This window comes from Pteropus medius, unplaced genomic scaffold (genome assembly GCF_902729225.1).
Source record: "Pteropus medius unplaced genomic scaffold, Ma_sr-lr_union100, whole genome shotgun sequence".
In the NCBI taxonomy this organism is placed as follows: domain Eukaryota; kingdom Metazoa; phylum Chordata; class Mammalia; order Chiroptera; family Pteropodidae; genus Pteropus; species Pteropus medius.
In genome coordinates, this window is record NW_024349802.1 from 3,563,916 (window position 1) to 3,584,877 (window position 20,962).

General features: G+C 52.5%; 2 protein-coding genes and 1 pseudogene across 12 annotated transcripts in view; 2 read left to right on the forward strand and 1 right to left on the reverse strand.

Annotated features, from left to right (window-relative positions):
- DOCK1 (dedicator of cytokinesis 1) overlaps positions 1-20,962 on the reverse strand; it is a 413,576-nt gene that overhangs the window by 169,717 nt on the left and 222,897 nt on the right. The gene's annotated exons all lie outside the window — the stretch shown is intronic.
- LOC120581722 (uncharacterized) lies at positions 237-355 on the forward strand (annotated as a pseudogene).
- INSYN2A (inhibitory synaptic factor 2A) overlaps positions 14,075-20,962 on the forward strand; it is a 56,021-nt gene continuing 49,133 nt past the window's right edge. For 2 of the 7 annotated variants that reach the window (XR_005647210.1, XM_039836005.1), the window contains exon 1: positions 14,075-14,264. The gene's annotated coding sequence lies outside the window, so the exon portion shown is untranslated. The remainder of the gene's footprint in view (positions 14,265-20,962) is intronic. The other 5 variants (XR_005647211.1, XM_039836003.1, XM_039836004.1 and 2 more) reach the window with 4 other exon arrangements.

The window sequence follows — 20,962 nt, forward strand, 5'->3', positions numbered from 1 at the left end:
TTTTTTTTTACATGTGTGCAAAGACCAAAATGATTCTTGAAATAATTTCAAACTCAATCCAAGCAGACACATAATTGGAGGCCAGCACGTGGGCAACTCTGAGAAATCAGTGAATTGGGGTTAAACGATTCTTCTTTCATTGGGATATTTTCCTCCGAAAATATGCACATTGAAAAAATGCACATAACCAAAATTACACACCCACTCGTGATGGGTATTTCTTTAAAGCTAAATGAGTCTACGGCCATGCCACCCTGAACAAGCCCGATCCCGTCTGAGCTCGGAAGCTAAGCAGGGTCGGGCCTGGTTAGTACTTGGAGGAGAGGCCACCTAGGAAGACCAGGTCCTGTAGGCGTAAAAAATAAAAAAAGTAAGGGATTGTAAGCTGACAAGGTCCTTGCAATCTGTGAGGTCGACCAAAGGGCTGCCTCACCTAAAAATATTTAAAAAGTAAATAAAGAAAAGCTAAATGAGATAAAATGGATTTTTAAAAATCGCCAAGACTAAAACCAGTTTTGAATAAGTTTATACTGTTTGCTTGTTCTCCAAAGCATTCACTGCTTCAAGGAGGAAAAACTGTATTCTCAAAAGTGAACTCGATTTTGTTTGCAGGTTTAAATCGTTTTAAATGGCACTATTTTCAAACTCGGAATCACGACACTGTTACGCGGACAGGAAATGATCTACAAGTTTCACGCCCGTGTGAAAAGGGCGGAGGACGCCCCTCAGGACAGGCAGGTGCTCCCAGGACCGCTGGCACCCCGCGTGTCCTCCGGGGGGCACTCAAGCCCCACCGGGGCGTGGCTGGAGAACAGAGGTGGAAGCCCCGCTGTGCAATCATTTTTGTTTTTTTCACCAACTACATGTATTCCTTTTAAATGCATTTTCATAAAAATTATGGTGTCTGAACTTTTTAACCAATTAACCAATCTATATTTTTCTACTGGGAAAAGAAAAAACGATGTATTAAAAAATTCAATAAAGAAAAAATTCAATAAGCTGTTAAACGCTAGAGGCAAATATGACAGCAACAAAGCGTACAGAGTATCTCGCAGTGGTGAAATCACCGATACTTCCGGGGGATGCGCGTCATCACACCTCTGTCCAAACCCACGGAACGCACACCAAGCGCGAAAGGTGAGGCACGCGATGGACCCCGAGCATGACGTGCCAGTGCGGGTTCGTCGATTGAGACGGCGACAGTGGGGCAGGCTGTGCGCGTGTGGGGACAGAGGGTGTACGGGAAATCTCTATCTCTTCCCCCGATTTTGCTGGGAACCTTACACTGCTCCAAAAAATAAAATCTGGATTTTAAAAAATCAGTAATAGAAGCTGTTAAATGTCAGAGGTAAATATGACGATAATAAACGTGTCCTCTAAGGAGAACCAGATGCTTGTCAGATCACATCTCGAGACCCCAAGTTCACGAACAGGAGGTGACAGTCACTCCACACGTCTCTGTAAAGACAGAAACAGGAGACGGGGTGCTGGCTTCGCTGAGGTCAGGACATGGATCAGCGAACACCTGAGGACAGGTGTTTCTCGTTTTCAGGTGTCTGATACCACCTGCCTGAAACCTTAGACTATTAACCCGCTGAGTGAACTGAGAGAAACACCCTGGACAGCAGAGGGACACACGACCCGCTCTGGCCGGCAAGGTGCCCTTGGCGTCCCCTCGCTGTGCTGGATCTGCAGGGCTTGGCGGCCCAGCTGCAGCTCTAAGACAGATGACGGGAGGTCCTGACTGTCATGCGTGAAGTCATTAAGCCCTGTCGCACTCAGAAGCCAGCTGCAGGAATATTCCGAACTGTTATTTCACTCTCTAAAGAAATTCAGTAATGCCCTGGACGACGCAGCGGGGGAGAGCGAGCTCACTGGGCTTTAACTCCCACTGCTTTAGCCTCGACTCCCTGGGGAAGGAAGCTAGAGGGACGGGCGGAGGTCACCTGCCCCCACCTCTGCCAGCCGCGGGCTCCTGAGGGGCAGGGCGGGGCAAAGAGCTGGCCTGGCACCCACCCGTTCCACCGCCCATGCCGCGGACCCCTTCAGGTGTCATGCGGGACAGACAGGAGAAGGAGGAGGAGGGAGGAGGGGAAGAGACCAGCGGCCTTGGCTCCCGGCGGGCGCGCGGTTCTGGGATCCGGGCTCAGCCTGAGGGGGACTTCCAGGGAACCACCGCCCGGCCGACGGTGCTGCGGTCCCACGGCGCACGCTCCTCCGTCCTCCAGAACCAAGCCCCGGGCGCGGTCCACTTCCGGCGGCCCTATGGCCTCGTCACCTCCGTGGCGCTCCGTGGCTTCGCAGGGAGTCATCCGCGGGGACGGGCGGGGGACACTGTCCCAGGACGAGCTCCGGGCCACATTCCGGGGCTGGGGGCGCCCACAGCAGGTGTCGGCGGAGCGGAATGGGGCCTTCACGGGCGTGTCTGGAGACAACGGGACAGTAACCACCGAAGTCAAGGCTTCATGAGACATTTCATTCTCCCCGTGAGGGAATCAGGAAGCTGAGAGGGAGCCTCTGCTCTCTCCTTTTCCCGATTCAGAAACTACGATATCAGAGGACAAGGCCTGGCATCGTGACGTGTCCCAGTGACGAGGCGGGAGTGGCGACGCGCGGCGGCCATGCAGTGGACGCTGAGACCCTCGCGGTCCTGCTGGGCCAACCGAAAGCCATCGAGTCTGAGGACAGGAGGCGCAGCCGCCCCACGCGCTCGGGGCGCCGCGGGTTTGGGTCGCCCGCTGACAGAGGGGGGCGCGTGGCCACCACAGTCGTAGCTGCGGGCCTGGGTCTCTCTAGAGCTCTCAGTAAATCCCAGGTGTAACCCCCACTGGCCCCGGACGTGGGACGTCTTTATCGGCACAGCACAGCTTATCGGAGGGAGCGCTCACCGGTGGGAACCGTGTTTTTGCCCTTCCGGGAGGGGTACGGAGCGGTGGACCCCGGTAAGCTGGCCCTGGGTGGCCCGCTGCACCAGGATGGCGCCTCCAGGGCTGACCGGTGGGATGAGCTCTGCCCCCATCCTCACCTCCAGGAAGTCATGAAGCCACCAGAGGCCACGTGGACTCGCCCCCGCCCCGAGCTCTGCTCTCCTAGGACCTTCGGCTGGCCCTTCGTCTCATCTTCGACCTTCAGGATGTCGAGTGAGATGTCCCCACCCAGAATGCCCTCTGACTTTGCTCTTCTACGGAAATCCAAACCGAGCCCCCAGCTCGGGAGCGTGCGCCCACGTACCCCAAGCTTTTGTTCTTTAACTCCGAAGGCGAGCCCCACCTTCTTCCAACCCCCGCGACCCGAACGAGTGGACTCATGGAGCGCGACCTTCGCGTCGAGATGAAGAAGGCCTCGAAGCCCACTCGACGTGGGCTGAAGCGAAGCGCAAACGCGGGGAGCTGCCTCTGGAGCGCCGGGGTGGGGTGTCAGCACCCCCGAGAGCTCTGCGGCGAGACGATGGATTTGAGGGGGCCTCCCAGGTGACACGCGGTGACGCGGAGCGGGCTGGCTTCTCACTGCGGGGTACACCCGGGGCCAGCGCCGGAGACACTCTTACCTGCGCTCGGTTACCACGGCACAACGCGGGGGACTGGTTTTCACAAAGGAGCACCAAGGCCTGATGACAGGCAGCCAAAGTGCTGCTCTATAAAATGTAAAGACCTTATGTCTTTGGAGAACGTCACAAAGTACTAACAGAAGATACACCACTGATAGATTTTAAAGCAGGTGACGACACAAGCTAAGGTCTATCGAATTGAATGATCGCTACGTTACGTTTCGGGCATTTAAAAAAATGACACGCGGTCGTGAAATCTTTGCTCACGGGAAATATTCAAATCCTAATAGTTAAACATATAACATTAATAAAGATATGTGACAGATTATTGATCTTTATTTGAGTGAAAAATCCATATTAAGCTAATCTTTAATCGTTTTTCACAGGGGTACAAAGAACAACTACAGAAACTTAACTATTCATCTCGATTGTTTGGAAATTATTAACACACAAAAATATGTATCACATCAGTCGCCATAATCGCTCCAGCACTAAAAGCCTACAGCAAAGACATTTCCTTTGGTTTCACGAAGCACTTAAATACATCAGCCAGAGATGAAAATCCAATATTAACTGTCCAGCATTATCTTGTCTTGACTTGCACAGTGTTCTCCTGGGAGAGGGGGAGGGAGAGGACAGTGAGTGCCCCAAACATACTGGCTTCCCTTTTAAAGAGATTACTGCATTTTAGCTCCAATAATGAGAGCATTTCCACAACTGACAAAGCAAAATGCTTCTGATATACGGCATCAAAGACGTTGCTACCCCTAGATTTGATCTTTTTTCCAAGAATGTGAATGCTGAGGCATGGAGTTGCTGTTTGCTACTCATACGCTGGCAGATGAACGCTCTATCCCCACGTCCCCCAACAGGTAATGCTCCAGAGGGGACACTGACCTAGTCCGCCCCATCCCAGATGAGGCAGATGTAAATGAACCCAGTGTCCATGAGAAGCAAAGGGGGAAAACACTGTTTTTCGTGGTAAATCGAATGCTTTAATTCATTCTTAAAATCTGGGTCTATATACGCCATTAAAATTCTCCAGAACAACTTATGCTGTGAACCAAGAGTCAGCAAACTACAGCCTGTGGGCGAAATCTGGCCCACCTCCTGGTTTTACAAATAAAGTTTTATTGGAACACAGCCGTGCTCGTTTGTTTGTGTATGGTCTATGGCTGTTTTCCTGCTTCAACGACAGAGATGAATTCTCAGGACAGAGATTGTATGACCTGCAGCAAGTCAAAAATATTTATTATGTAACTCTTCAAGAAAAAGCTTACGGCCCCTGCTATAAATTCTTTCCATCAACCGTTAGATAGGAAGGCCTATGATCTATGAAAGCAATCCCCAAATGTTAAAAGCATCCATGTTCTCGACCTGTACAGGAATAATGATGCTCTCTCTTTTCCTTCTTGGGAAAAAGGAACAGCACTCCCAGTCTTCCAAAAGCGTTACAGGTTCACACAGACACCAGCTAAGAACGAACAAGGCCAAAACACACCCATCTCGTGCTCACTGAAACGCAACTGTTATCTGATATTTCTGGAGTTTATTCTTAATCACCCACAACCTCTCAGCAGCGGTTTCTCTGTAAGATTCCCGACCGACTGACTACTCACGGAGCTTTTAGGAGGGGTAAAGGGCTAATTCTTATAACACTCTAGAACCATGGACAGCGGAGAAGAGCTGATGGGCATACACCGAGTCACCTGGATTGCCACCCGACAGTAAAGGCAGGCGTGTTTTTCTGTTTCCTCACGAAATAGTTGATGCATTAGCGACCGTATCCCATACCTGCCTGCACTTTATGGAGAATAAGACCTGAGATGCCAAGACTCTTCATTTATCTGGAAGAAATTGGCATACATTCTTAAGAAAATATTTAATAAGGCAGTAAGTCTATTTCTATTCGGGGGGGCTAGCATAAATCATGGATAAACTGAATCAAATCGGAAAAGACCTATTGAGGTACAAAGATGAGCCGATTTTTAAGTCCCAATTGACTCAAAGTTTGAGAAGCGGTGTAGGCAGAGAACCTTCCACGAGGCCACCCAGGCACATTAGCATATCCTCACAACATTACTGAGAGCATAAAAAGAATAGAGAGATGTGTGCTTTTCCTAGCACAGTGCCTAGTCCTCAGGGACATACGTCTGCCTCCGGATTTTCTAAGCTGTGGTTTCTAGTGAGTAACCGCCACCCAGCAGGTAGAGGGGGACTTCAGCGATCAAGCGTGCAAACGTTCTGCTCCAACAGCCCAAATCATGTCCAGACTGCCTTACTCACGGAACACGTATTCTAACGTAGACAATTTGGGAAATTGCCAGGGTACGTGTGTATTCCCGTGTGCACACACTATTCAAGAATATGCGGGAAATTACACTTGATGCAAAAGACACATCTCAGTAAAGTCACGTATTAAGTAAGTTTTGACAACTTGAATCCCTCTAAGTGCGTGAGAGACAGGTTATCTGACGGCAGCCTTAATTAAAATGAGCATTTGGTAATGTGAAAGCCATCAGTTTACCTGTTGCTAACTAAGGCCTGCTTTCACACAGGGAGTTTGCCTAGAGTGAGTTACACCCATGGGTGAAGAACTCTTTTAAAAAATTGATTCTGTTCAGTATTCAGATGGAGGGATTATGCATGCTTGTCAAGAAGTAAATAGCGAAATCCACAGGAGATCTTTGCATTTTACGTGGTATGTAGATATTATTTCTGCGTTAGCAGAGCTTATTTAAATTTCATGGAGAACATCGGCCACGTTTCAAAGCTTGTCATATGCATCCTATCTTCAGCAACGCTTTAAAATGTCCTTTAAGGAAACAAAGTATAAGCTTCCGTGGAAAAAGCGAGAACTCGACAAATGAGTTCTCATGCCTAAGGTAAAAAAGGGAACGCGTTTCCTGGGAAAGCCAAATGCTCTATGCCGTGGGCATCTGCCTTGGTCCACTTAGGTGAGGACACCTGCCTTGGTCTACTTGGTCCACTGGGGGTGCTGGTTACGACACACGTGACACACCTTTAATCTGCCTACCCTATGTCTTATGAGAGGGGGTCTACGGGATCAAGTCGAGTTCATGCAATTCGCCACCGACCGTGGAGCCTGAACGTGGAACTCCGAGGGCTGAGACCCAGGGCCCGAACCATCCAGCCAGGCCCCTCACTCCTAGTCCATGCTGGGGACAGAAGCAGAGAAAGCCCCAGAAGCAAGAACATTCATTAACACCCAGGGACCAAAAGGGAAAGAGCCAATAACTCATGAATCTGCAGGTGAAGACGTTGTCTCTTAACTATTTTCATGGTGTGAATGAGTCACAGGTCTTATTTTAAGGGACGCGGAAGTATCATCAGCAATTTCATGTGACACAATATTTACTCCGCTGGGAAGGGGGGAGGAAAGTACTGTTGAAAGAAATTTCTTCGTTTTCATACTTGGATTCAGTGACACAGTAAATCATCGATAAATTTCGTCTCCTATTAGAACTTCAGGGCAGGACGCTCATGGCCCAAGGCAGCCTAATAAAAGGTAATTTCACATTTGCTCATGCTGATCAAATGGGAAGCGTCGATCCACATTCAGATGGGCAGAGAGATGTGAACCGTGAGATGGTCTAGGAGGGGACAAATCCCTCATCATGGAGACACGTGAGCTGTGGCCAAACGCAGCCCTGTGGGGCCCCACCCACCCCAGCCCTGAGCACCCTCATTTACTGCTTCGCCGCCCAACCCCGGGCGCATTTTCAATACTTCACCGGTTCCGAAACCAATGTTTGTGGTTCGTGGTGCGAACACACATAAAATGAGTTAAGATTTCCTTGAAACTTCAGACCGAGTAACTGATTTCTCTGATAAAGCTGTTTCATCTTTGTGGTGATTCAGTTTCCAAATTTATACTTCCAGTTAATTTTTTTTAAAAACATACCAATTTTCAAGTTTCTTCCTTTAATCCACTGAAATAGCCAAACGATGAACACAACTGAGGAAAAGCTTCCGAGATTCGCCTCTCTCACTGGAATGGAGGCCATGATGTGGAACACAGACGCCTCCCTCTTCCAACCGAGCAGGGTCTGGGGCCCACCTGAGGCCTCCTTCCCATGGTGGTGGGGGGGAGGCGGTGGATCCGCGGAGAATCTGAGACACCCTTGTATGTGTGACCGCGTGCACCACACTCTAACCATATGAATTTGATCCTGTGGGCACCGGATTTCATTAAAAAAAACACATTTTAAAAAAGAAAAAATAAATACATTTAAAAACAACATTTAAAAACAAAATGTCTTGCTTTTCTTCGAGACTCCTAGAAGAAATTAAGATTGTGGGAAAGAAGTACTCAGAGGCAGTTTTGATTGTCACTCTCCATTCGTTAAAGGTACCCGAGTGTAAGTATCATGGGATGGGGACTCGGAAGCGAGCCCCGCGGGCAGCGATCAGCGGAGCCCCGGAGTTTGCCAAAACACAAATCAGGCAACTTGGAGGCGCGCAGATCCGCAAGCCGCCAGTGCACTGGCATCAAATGACGACCTCTTTAACTCTCCCAATATTCGATAAGATGAGGGGGGAAAAAAATGTTTATGAAAAACTTGGAACTGACAATCTGCGTGTGAGCTTAGAGGTCATCGAACAGAACAAGAGATTTTTTGAAAACTTCCATACGCTTCCCATTTGGAACTTGCACTTAAAAATGAAATGCTTGCTTTCCAGCGTAGTGTCGCTTGCTGCCACGCCATCTAGGACCCACGCTACTAAGCAAATACGTCTCAAGTCAGGTGTTGCGGGCACTGACGGGTCACTCGGGACACTTAGACGACCATGGTAACACAAGGTCATTCCGCCTGACCTCGGCAGCCTCTGAAACGGTCGTCCGTGGCATTTCGGGAGTCTACATTGTGATGGGCTGAAGAAAATGTGCGATGATTTCACTGAAATGCTGCTGGAGAAGCGTGAGGTGCTGTTGGAATATGACGCGGTTACGGCGCGTCGCTGTTCCAGTGACGGCTTTTACTTCGCAATATAATGGATCCAGTGACCAGATGACGCCTGGCTGACAAACGTAAAGAACGCGTGGACAAACACACGCTGCAGTCAGCCTGCGGGCACCGCCCGCTTCGTGAGGGCCTGCCGCTAGCGGGTGCCATTTGGGTCAGGATCTGTCCCATGCAAGAGCCACACTGACACCACCAGAGGCAGGCTGGAGGGGTGCGGTCCAGTCTGGACGCAGGTCCCTGGTGTGGCCTGAGGCCTGGAGCCAGGTAAGTACCACGAGAGGATCCCACGGGAGAATCACACTCCTCGAATAGGACCGTGATGTCTGCGTGGTGCACGGTGACTCAGAGTAACACTAAATCATAACGTGCGTTCTCAAGCGAATCTCAAGTTCACGTCAACATAAGCAACCTGAGCGGGGCAGTGTGGCACGGTGACATCCGACAGAACTGGATTTGAGTCTGGGCTCGATCACTCCCTAGCTGTGTGACGTTGGAGGAGTCACTGAACTTTTCTTCATCCGTAAGGACGAGAGCCGTATTTATCTCGCGGTCGTCCTGCGAGGCCAGAAGACGCCGCGCAGTGTGCCCCGTGCCTGGCATTGTGCAGGCATGTGACGAAAGCGGACCGCCACGGCCACCAAGCAGGATTCGTGGCGGGAAGGAGTGAGCAGGGAGGGTTCCGTCTTCTCCTCCGCCCCACTCTGCCCCCAAGTGTGGAACCCAAGGTGGGGATGGAGGGTGAACAGGAAATGCCTGAACCAGAGACCCCCACCTGCGCCAGAGCACAGAGCCCAGGGAGGGGCCGGCGGTGTCAACACCAGCACAGACAAACAGCAGAGCAGACGCTGAAGCCTGAAAGCGACTTCTATCCCTTCCTGACCTAACTCTGGTCCAAGGTCTCATCCTTTCCCTGGGCATATCACCTGTTCTATGAGCAGCTGACTTTAGTGGGCTTAAGCTGGCCTCGGGTGTGGGGGGAGGGGGGGATTATACAAAGCCCCCAGGAAGCCCCCACGATGTCCCCTCATCTGGAAGAGGCTTGCTCCCCAAAAGATTAGACAGGGACAATGAGAAACCCCACAGGCTCCGCCAGGAAGACTGACCCGTGAAGGTCCTGAAGGTCGCACACCCACCTCAGGCAGGGGAGGGGCAGGAACTGACTCAGGGGAGGGGGAGCCCTGGAAAGTGGGGAGTTCGATTTGTCTGCGTTATGTTCAGACTGTCCAAGCCGCTGCATTCCAGGCCGTTAAACCATCTCTGGTCACTCATCTTGCAAAGACAAACCCTGAGGCTGGGGAGTGTCCCTGGAGCACGCAGGGGCCCCACACTCAAGAAGCACAGCTCCGATTCTCAGCAGGAGGAAGCACAGGCAGGGGCTTCGTGCAGAGCGGGGGACTCAGCTCAGTCAGTCCAGAGAGCGCCGGTAAATGCGTGAGCGGAACATGACACAGGGAGTGACCCCAAGGGCTTCTCGCAGACCTCTAGGCAAAGGCCGAGGTCTGGCGGGGGCCCCTGTGAGCACAGTGTCTGAGCCGAGGTCAACACGTGCCACCTCTGCTGGCCAGGGAGGAGCATGGCCGCTCTGCCACCACGGCCTCTGAACTGCAGGACGTCAGCTGCACTCGTGACCGAGGCTCAGCCGACGTCCCTTCAGGACCTTATGGGATGAGGTAGAAAAGTCATTTCCAATGTGAACTCTATCAGCTCTGTCATGGCTGGTCCCACAAGCCAGGCAGGTGTCCTCGGCAGTGTCCCAAAAAAGGCAGTTCCACCGAGCAGTCCCCTCACCGCGGAGCCAGGCTGTGGACGCCCCTCTTCCCTCTCAGCTTGGGTTTCGGAGAGGAAGTGGCTTCAGCCCATGCAAGTCAATGTCGCTGACTGATGAGCTGGTTCGTGTAAAGGGATGACTTCCTGGGGAGCACGGTGCAGGTGGCGCAAACACGCAGTGGTAACGTCCAGACGGGAGGGGGGCACGCTGGGGACGAGAGCATTTTCTGTACGTACACAACTCTGCAACAGTCAACGCCACAGAAGGTGCTGTGGACCTGCGCGGTTAGTGCGCCCAAAGGTGCCCACCCTTCCGACGTTCACCACCGTCGATAACTTTGTCGCGTTCTGAGACTTCATTTAAATGGAGTCTGGCTTCTTCTGCGTGACATTTGTGAGCATCGTGCATGCTGCTGCATGCATCAGCAGTGAGCTCTCTGCTTTGCTGTGTAGTACTCCACTGCGTGAATAAACCGAGAGATTTTTACCCATTCTACTGTTGATAGACACGCATTACTTCCAGTATGGAACTCAGATGGACAAAACCATTATTTTACAGCTCTGACTCGTATATTCTTGTCTTTTTTAATGCGGAAATTGAGACCTCAAAATTGACTAAACTGTAAGGCTGCAAATTCAGCAATTCTCTGCACGACACCTGCACACTCCCGAGAAGAAAGCAAAAGAAAAGAGACTCGGATGTTTTCTTAAGTTATCCATCTTGTACTTTTTTTCTATTTTTAATTCTGTAGGTGCTTCTGCTTTGGGGAAAGCCCACTTTAAGAGTAGCCATTTTTCCTTTTGCAAGTCCATTTTTTTTCCAGCAAAACTTTGAAACAAAATGTGAGAAACCAATTATTACCCAACCGATTCCTAAAACGAATCTACTTTCTACCAACTTTAACTTTTTTGCTGAGAAAACTGAACATAATGATTCATTCTAGACCCTAACAACGTGCACACATCTCATCCATAAAAAAATAACGCAGTGGCGGGGAGGGGGTTCTGTGGGCATGACAAGGGGGGACTTTCCTGCCTCCCCCACCAGCCCCCAGCAGAAAGTTTGCCTTAAAGATTAGAGCATGACGACCCATCAACCTCACCCATGAGGAATATCTCTTCATAGCCAAAGGTATGGGGAAACGAGTTTTCATCGGTATTTCTGTGTGTAAGCTGAAGACTTGCAATTAAGTAATACAATGGACAAGCAGTTGCTTATTTCAAATAAATTGTATTACTTAATTGTATTACTTAACTGTAATGATTGTAACAGACACAGAAAAACAACCACAGATAATCGAACAACGAAAAGTCGTCTTGCTACTAAGAAGTTCAATTAAACTCCCCTATTTGGACAGGTGAGGTTTCCTAACCTCCCAATCAGTTTTTCGTTTTCTTCCTAGAATCACATATCATGTGGATACTGTCCCTGGAGCCATTCTCTCGCCAGCTTACACTGCCGCCTGTGGCTCTGCTCTGTCCTGCTGGGCATGCATTCATGCTTACCCGTTTTCACTCACGGCCCCTAAAAATGTAGCTGTCCCTTCCGCCAGCACAATTTCAGCACTTCCTGGCAGCTTTATGCACGGTGGCATGTTTAAGAGATGGAAGGCAGGTTTCGACTTTATGGATTAGCAGTGAAGTAAGATTTATAGAAAGTCCCCAACCACTAGGAGAGTTACTGAGCCCACAGCAGCAACAGGAGTCATGACTCCTCCCGCCTGGCATTAAACATCCCCAAGTCCTACACGTCCTCACATCAGTTCCCTTCCGGGCAGAGCAGTGGGATACAGGTGTCCAGGCCACTAACGCATCACCGAAAGTGATAATGAATGGACTCGTATCGCTCCAGCCGGCTCACTAGCCAGCTAGAGGAAAAACAGACTAATAATTAGACTTGGGGGATCTGGGTAAAGAAGGGATAAGAAATAGAACCAAGTGGGCAGAGTTTGAACCCGCAGAAAGATTCCTTTCCGGGCCTATTGGGATGCCCGAAGATTGCAGAGCTGTGTCTCAAAGGATGCTGACAGGTAAGAGGAGAAAGGAAAAAAAATTAGGAATTTTTTTTTTTTCTGAAATATCTGGACACATTATTCCAAGCACCCACATATAGAGAAATAAAGCATTTCATGTAAAGCCATTTATAAAGAAGAGTCATTATACAAAGCACAGGACTAGGCTCAGTTCAGATCACAAACAAAGACTGAGCAATGGCTGGGTCCTGGGGCTGGGTCCCGCGGGTGGTGCCAGGGTGGGGACTCGCGGATGGGCCAGCCGAGGTGTGTGCACCTGCCGCTGTGTCTGAAGAGCTGCGTGAGTGACAGGACCTCTCATCTGTCCTCCCAATTCTTTCCTCAAAGCCGGTCACTGTCCTTGGGTTCACCATTCCTCTGCCCTTTTTCGAAAATATTCAAACTAATGAATGTGGCTTCCTTCAAGTATATCCAAAGAGAATAAACTTCAAGCCGCAAGGCTGAGAAAATTTACGAAGTCACAGACCTGTGGCCGTCTGGCTACTTAGTTCCAGGCCCAGGCACGAGGGCCTGTCAAGAACCAGAGAGGCCACAGAGCCAGCTTCTTTAAGCTCGGAAGATCTACTCATTGGTGGATCTGGGCAGTGGAGGGGCGCAAGGGGGTTAGCTCCTCCTGCATCTTAGATCTCTTCCCCCCCAAGTGAGCTCAACTTTGCCCTGAAACAGAACCAGCGGGAGCCCCGCGGCATCTGCAGGTAGGTGGAGTGTGTGTGTGTGTGTGTGTGTGTGTGTGTGTGTGTGTGTGTTGGGGTGGGGGAGTAGCAGGGGAGGTGGCTTAGGAGGAGCAGTGGCGCCGGCTCTGGCCTGTTCCTAAATGCCAGCGGGCAGCAGACCTGGAGGGCACCCCCGTTTTGGTCCTCAGGTCACACATAGCTGGCCGCTGACGGGCTGAGCCTGAGATGGACTCCGCAGGAAAACGCGCCCTTGACCTCGGCCTCTACGGCAACCTGCAGGTGAGCGGGCAGGCGCCTAAGGCCCCCGCGCTCCTGGATTTCAAAGCTCCACTGGGCTAGGCCGGCTGGCACAAGGGACAGTCATAGCACTGGGTCCCCGGCGACCCCTCCCTAGAGAGAACGCAGGGCCCCCGCCCTCCAGCGGCTCCAGAGGCGGCTCCGGGGTAGACTCAACAAGTTCCCGGCGGCGCAGCGCCGCCTGCAGCCCAGAGACCCCGAGGACGCGCCGCGGTGGAGCCCCGCGCGCTGGCGGCGGCCGCCGGCGGCTCTTCCCACCGCCGCCTCCAGCCCGGGCTCCGGCGTCGGCGGGCGGGGGCGCCTCCGCTCCCTCCGGATCCCCCACCCCACGCAGGCGGCCCGGCCCGGCCCCGCGCCGCCCCCACCCCCGCCCCCGCCAGCCCGGGGCTCCGCCCGCCTCGCTGCCAGCCGGGCGCACAGGCGGCGGGCGCGCGGCTCCAGAGCCCTCTCCTCCGGCCGCCCGCCCGGCTCCAAGGAGTAGCTGGGTCGCGGGGGCGGCCGCAAGGACTTCCCTCCCGCCCCCGCCCCCGCTCCGCCCCCGCCCGCCGGCCCCAGCTCCCAGATCTCGCCGAAGACAATTGCAGTAAATGAGGACATCGGAGGAGCACGAAGCCGGGTGGCTGTGGCTGGCTCCGCCGCGCCGCGAGCGAGCGAGCGCGCGGGCGTCCCCGGAGCCAGCCGCGCCGCTGCCTCCCTGCGCGCTTCGCTGAGCCCGGCCGGAGGGACGCGAGCTGCGGCGCGGGGGACGGCCGGGCCGGGCGGGCCGGGCCGGCGGCCGTGGAGGGGGCGGGCGGCGGGCGCGCAGCCGGCCAGGTCCCCGGAGCCGAGCCCTCCTCTGCGCGAGCCCGGCGAGCCTCGCCGCGGATGCCCTGCCCGGGGCGCTCCGTGCCGCGTCCGCGGCGAGACATGCCCGAGCCAGGCGCTGCACCGACCTCGACTTATCTGTAAGCAGCGGAAGGTAAGCCGAGCCCCGCGCGCCCTCCTCCCGCGCCCGGAGCCCGCTGCACTTGGCCGCGGGCAGAGCACCGTCCGGCCGGGAGCCGACCCCGGCTCCGGCGCTCGCACCTGCCCCCGAACGGGCTTCGCCGAGGACTCGGCGGCTCCGGGGGCCGGGACCTGCCGTTTCAGGGGGCAGCGGACCGGGCGCGCTCGAGCGGGGGTGGGGGTCCAGGTTACGCAACTGCATCTGGCGCGATGGGGTCGCCGAGGGGCGTCCGGCAACTTTGGCGACGGCCAGGGACGAGCGAGGCTGGAGCGAGGCTGCATGGCTGCGATGTCGGGTCCAGACAAACGCCACAGCCTCGTGAGCGCCCGACAGCCCTAGCCAGGCAGCGCGGGAGGGATCCGGGGGCGGCCGTGTTGCCGAACGTTTCGAGGTTTTTAAGTATTTTCCAAACTAAAGCGAACTGGCAAGTACGGCTGATTAACTTCGGGGGGCGGGGGGTGGGGTGTATGTCCGAGCCGCGGGGCCCGGCACGGGCCGCGAAGCAGAGGCGCGAGCAGGAGCGAAGGCAGATGCCCACGTGAAATGCCCGTCTCCTTCCGTGGCGCCCGGGCTCGCGCGGGTCAGCACGTTCCCGGAGCTGCGGGCCCGGGTCGGCACCCGCGGGGCTTCCAGGCGCCTGGCGTCCGGAGCCAGACCGGCACCGGCGTGGGACTCCGACCAATGCTGCAGACCTAGCGAGCCGGCTGGCGGGAGGGAGCAGGGAGCCCGCGGCCGGCCCGGGTCCGGGGCAGCGCCTCAAGCCCAAAGTCAAGAGCGAGAGTCTGCGTCTTGCTGGTTCATGCTCAGGGTTTCCGGCGGTGTCTCCATCGCTCAGATAAAGAGCCCGTCCCTGTGACCTCGGCATTCTACTGCCCAAAAACATGCCACGGGGTGATGGAGCTAGCGATATGGGGATGCCAGGAGTGCAGGGAGAGGTGCCTCTGGAGTAAACAGGGGAGAAAATGGGTGTGTGGCTCATCCTCAGAGCAGGACTCTGGCCCTGACCCCTCTCCTGCTGCAGGTCTGTGCCTGGGGACCGGAAGCCAGGTCGGGCCCCTGAGCCAGAAGCGTCAGCAGAGCAGTTTAATTTGACCTTGTCTGCTTAGGTGCTTAAATTCTGCGGAAGCACGCTGAGGTGAGCCGGGCAGAGTGGGAAGGAACTTTGGGCTAGCCCTGCCTTGGCCAGGCGCCCACGCGATCATTTCTCAAGCCTTCAGCTCAGACTAGCAGAGGGTGAGGTCAGGGCGCCTGCCGCTTTTCCCCTGCCGCGGCTTTGCTGGAGGGCTACCTTTCCATTTGCCAGTGGGGGACTGTCAAGGTTACAGCGCTGGGGACTTGATTGAAAAATACCACCCAGTCACCTGACCTGGGCCATTCCCAGAGTACTATATGTAGGAACATGCTTCAACCTTATTCAGCTCATGCTACAGACGGAGCAGAAAGTAAGCGGGGGAGGGAGGCGCGGGTCTTCACGGTGCGCATTGTGCTATTCGCTACACTCATACCCTGTTGAACGGTACTTTTCAAAGCGAAGTTCTTATTTACCTTTGCCATTTTTTTTGCAAGAATGATTAGCAAACGGGCAGAAGCAGCTGAAAGGAAGAATGCAGGTCCTGCCATCTGCATGCCTCACCAGATATTAATGATTTACTATCCATGTTTACTACTTACATTAGATGGCACTGCTACTCACGGTGGTTTTATCAGAAGCGCATTTGGAGAAAAATCGGCTAGCACAGCTATCACTAATTGCATGATTTTGCATAAATTATGTCAGATACAGAGAGTTTGAGCTTCACTTCACTAAATTCATCATTTCCTTCAAGATAGAATGATTTGGTTTAATTTCTTTAGCTAAATGAAAGACCTCCACTTAAAGACAGGATGCCCTTGAAAAGCAAAGTATGTCTTTAAACTTACTACAGTTGCTACGACTCCATTTTTTACTATTGTGATTAAGACTTTGAGCTTTTACTTAAATCAGGCCCACCATGATCCTATAGGGAAGCCCCACTGCTGGTTAAGAAACAGGCTAATGAGGCAGAGGCTGGAAGGCTCCGTGTCTGTACCAAGAGCTTCCGGAAGCCCCATGTGGGGCCGGACGTGGCTTACTCTATGGGGTGGGGGGGGTGGGGGAAGTGGCTTCTCTCTTCTGCCACACAGCTGTTTTCCCAGGGCAGGATGGGGAATGTTTGTCTTTTGTTTCTCCCTCCGCAGGGAAAAAGAAATTAAGTAAATAGGTAAATACAGACTCATGCATGCAAAGCATCTGTGTACTGGGAAGACTCCCACCCACAGAAAGCAGCAGTCAGAAAATAAAAACGATTCTCGGGACTAACAGTGAATCACAGCAGAGCAGCTGGACAGATGTGTTCGCGTAGCTAGACATTTGTATTCTCTCGCCTGCTCTCACCCATGGCAGGCTCATTTGGACACACAGCTCCCGAACCCTCTGGTATGAGAAGCAGATTACAGGCTGCTTCCCAGGGCATAATAATAAAGAAATAGCAGTGGCACCACGGAGCGGAATTCCTCGGGTGGGCATCGATTCAGGGCGGGCACTGACGGGGTCACCAGGGGTATTTTATTGCAAAGCTTTGGGCCAGCCCACCAGACAGCTGAGCAGGTCCATGTCAAGGCCGCTGCCTGACCAGTCGGTGGCACCCAAAAGACCACACAAATTATGCATATTTGAGGCAAACCACAATCATCTGGAGGATGCAGTTATTAAGACTCCCCAGACAAAACTGGCTCCGTGATTGAAACGATTCCTTCATAAACGTGAGGGACCACAGCCCTCCATCACCGTGGTTCCCCTGGGCCTTCATTCCGCACCCCGGAATTAGCCGACGTAATTTCTTAAGCAGATCCTTTTCAGTCCCCTCACATATTTGATTTTAATATTTCATAATGTTATGGAATGACTTTAATATTTTAAAGCAAAATTTAATATGATTGATATTACATGACAATACCCTTATTACCATGAAACTCGCAGACAAACATTTGGATAAGTCTTTATCCAATATTTGAGCTAACCTGTAATGGGAATGTAGTAAAACGCTACACCTTTTAATCAGCTTATATTCAGGAGAGAATAGAGGTTTGGTACCGTGTCGTGAGGACGCTGCCAGGATCCACGTAAACAAGTTGTTTAGATGTCAGCTCATGTTAAACAGTAAGCCCTACAAAGCATGGGTTCGAACCTTTGGACCAGGTACGATACTGTATCTGTTCCCGAGGTTCTAAGGCGTCGCCAAGCAACAAAGAATCTTGCCTCTCAGATTAAGAAAAACTATAAATCCAGAGACATTTCCCGGTCCCGAATTCAGTTCCTGATAGGAACCCTTTCAGGAGGCTCTTCTGCCGTAAGCCACCGGGATGTTCAGTGGGAGCCCGAGTCACGAGTACTGTAGACGTCGTCCACGCCGTAATGAATGAGTCCAGGGACTGTGACGTGGACAAAGATATTGTCCCACCGTGGCACACCGCAGATCTCCATGAAAGCAAAGCACTCTAACCTGATAGCTCTGTCTCGCCGAGTGCACGGTCTCACCTCCGACTGGGACCGACAGGAAATTAACCGGAATACAGAAAAGCTGATATTAGGGATGAGTAGGAATCATATTTCTAAATCCCAGGCCTTTTGGCTCATACAGTATTTCAAAGGGACTTGGGAAGAACCATCTCCAAAGTCATTATTTGTGAATACTGTGCTCTTACAGAGCACTGAACTGATTATTCAGAGTACTGAACACCCACAGACATGCTCTCTCTGCCACGTCATCTTGCTGTTATGAAGTTTGAGCAGAAAAACCAGAGAGGAGACAACATTGGCACAGTGTAGGTCCGCCTGAGACATGCCGCTAGAGCCATAGCAGGGGTGAAGAAACTTAAAAAAAATAAAGCTCAACAGCAGGGAAAATGCTGGCCAAAGTTTATATTGCAGTTATTACGGAAAATTCCAATGCGATCCTTAATAATCTAGCCTTGGGCATAAAATGAAATGCAGTAAACTACAGCATATGAGAGACACGAGGAGGCTGGAGGCCGAAAGTGCTACAAGCAGCCTGGGAATAGAAGTTGCTCCTCCCTCCTCCAGACGCCGGAGGGAAAGGGAAGTGGCGGGCAGGGGGGCCTGGGGGACTCATTTCAGCTGCTCAGTGGAGGACGCGCCATGGAGGTCCACCGTATGCCCTGCCCACTTTAATGACACCGACCGGTCTTTGGGTTTCTGGGTCGTTTCATCGGTGACGTGGGTCCCTCCGCACTGCTTGTTTCCTGGGAAGCATCCCGTGTTTGTCACTTGCCTGTTGCTTTATCTTTTCCATATGTCCTCAGTGGTTAGATTCTAAACAAACACCTCATCGTGTCCGCATTTTGCTTCGTGAGATCTGCTTGTTTTTGCAGTGAGCAATTTTAGCATCCTTGGAAGTGCGGTGGACTCTGAAACGCGCCCAGGGAAGGTAGACTGTTCCGCAGATGGCTCCGTCCACACGGGGCTCTGCCGTCTGCGGAAGCGCACCGCGCAGCAGCAGCAGAGGCCACGGCCGAGCCTGAGGGGCAGCAGGACAAAGCGAGGTCTTCAGGAAGCTCCGAGTCTAGAAGGGCGGGAGGCGGCAGGAGGGAGACTCCGGACAGGACAAAGGGCGTGCTTGGGAGGCTCCCAGGAAGAGGTGACGCTCTGGCTGAGACGAGGGCTGAGATGAGGCGCCCAAGCCCAGCACGCTCAAATCCTGGGGCGTGAGCCCGGCGGTCAGATGCACAGAGCGGAAGACGTCGGAGGGTGTGAGTAGTGACACGGGGCGAGGCTTAGGTGTGGGCGCTGGCGCGCGCAGAAGCCGCTCAGAGCCAGGAATCGAGGAGCCATCGGCAGGGCAGGAAGGGTCTCCGTGCCCTGGCGGTGCGTAACCACTGAATGTGTGAACGATATCACACGTTTCCAGAAGGTTAAGTCTCGATAGCTAGAGATCAGTCAGAGAAGAGGAACTGGACACCACGCGACAGAGCGTGACAAGGAGAATTACCTGGCACCAAGCCAGGGAGACTGGTGGCACTGGGACAGCTGAGAGAGAGACATCCTGGGTGGCCGATCTTTGTCACATGGCAACTTGAAGAGGGGACGAGAGGGGACGCCCCAGGCAGACAGGGTGGTGGCGGGTGACGCGCAAAGCGGAGTAGTCGGGGCGCCAGGGGGATCCGGGGGAGAGACGGTTGCTACTAGAAATCCGAGTTTGAGTTTTTAAGTGGAAATATCACCTTTAAAACGAGTTTTTCATCATCTCTAACTTACGGCACTTCCATGAGAAATATTTTCAAAGAGGAGGAAAAATGGTCCAAGGGATTCACAACACAAAGGAGTTATTGAAGGACTAAGGATCGTCCTATCCAATAACAGGTTCCTAATAAACATTTAATGAGGCTATTAACGATACACTTAGACGATAATTTTGCTCGAACGTCAGGGCATGCGGACTGGACAACAGTTTTTCTCTTCCACTTCAAGTTGTATTTTTTTCCTAGTAGCAATCAAAAGGAAATCCAGTGAGAAGGTGGCAGAAAGGGAGGCGGCTTAGAGATGGACGATCCTCCCATCCGGCCACTCAGCGTTTAGAAATAAAAACGTATCAAAGATTTGGGCTTTTCTACCAGCAAACTCAGCCTCAGAGTTTCCTTTGGTAAAAATTCACTTGGGTAGAAGTTGCATTTTTAAAGAAGGAATGTGTTTGCGTTTACTGACCTAGCATTAATCAGGTAAAAGAAACACACAAGGATAAGTGAGAAACTCGATCTGAACTCAGATGGATTAAATGTTCTCGTACCCCAAACGCTGACATCTTGGTCCACAAGAGTTTTCACTAGAGCTTTACGAAAACACCGCCGCGTTCATGGGGTCAGCTCAAGACAACCGGGAGACGTCGGTCTCTCAGCCCTGCCCTCCCATCTCGAGGCGACCACACGACCTCGAGCCACTGATCTTTGTGCCGGCCCCATCACTTTATCATCTCCTTCTTCTTTTAAATCGATACCAGAGTGGTCGATAAAGACTTGCTTTCTTTTTCCCTTGTTGAATCACGTGACGCGAGCAACTGGCTTCGCGCTGACCACGCGCACGAGGCTTGCGCTGCTCGGAGAAGTCTGACCAGGAGCAAGTCCCAAGAAAAGCTGATACCACATGCAAGTGCAGAGTGTGACATTAAAGAAATGCTAGAAAAAGATAAGTGTCTCACTTTTACACCATATTTTTCATTTGACTTCTCGGGCCAGTGAAGAGCCCCGCGATAGCGGCTTCTCTCAATTATCTGCTGCGTGTGTTCGTTTTAATAGTCATTAGCTCAGTGGCTTCACCTTGTAGTCTCCACCTTGTGCAGTCTGCCTTGTTCTTGCTTTGTCTGTCTCTCCATACAGTTTTAATTCTCTAAGTATCTCTACGTATTGTGTTTATCAGATCTGGTAGTGTGGCAAAAATCCCGAGTTAGGCAGGATGATGGAGTTTAGCGTATGGTTGGAAAGCCGCATGGATCTGTGAAAGCATCACTGAGTCTTAGCGGATGGGAGAGCTCAGGGCAAGCGCCCTGGGGTAGGGTCAGCGGCTGAGAGAATGGGCAGTAACCCAGGGCTCCCGGCTCTCAATTTATTCCCAGTGGCGGCTTAAATTCTCTATCGGAGCA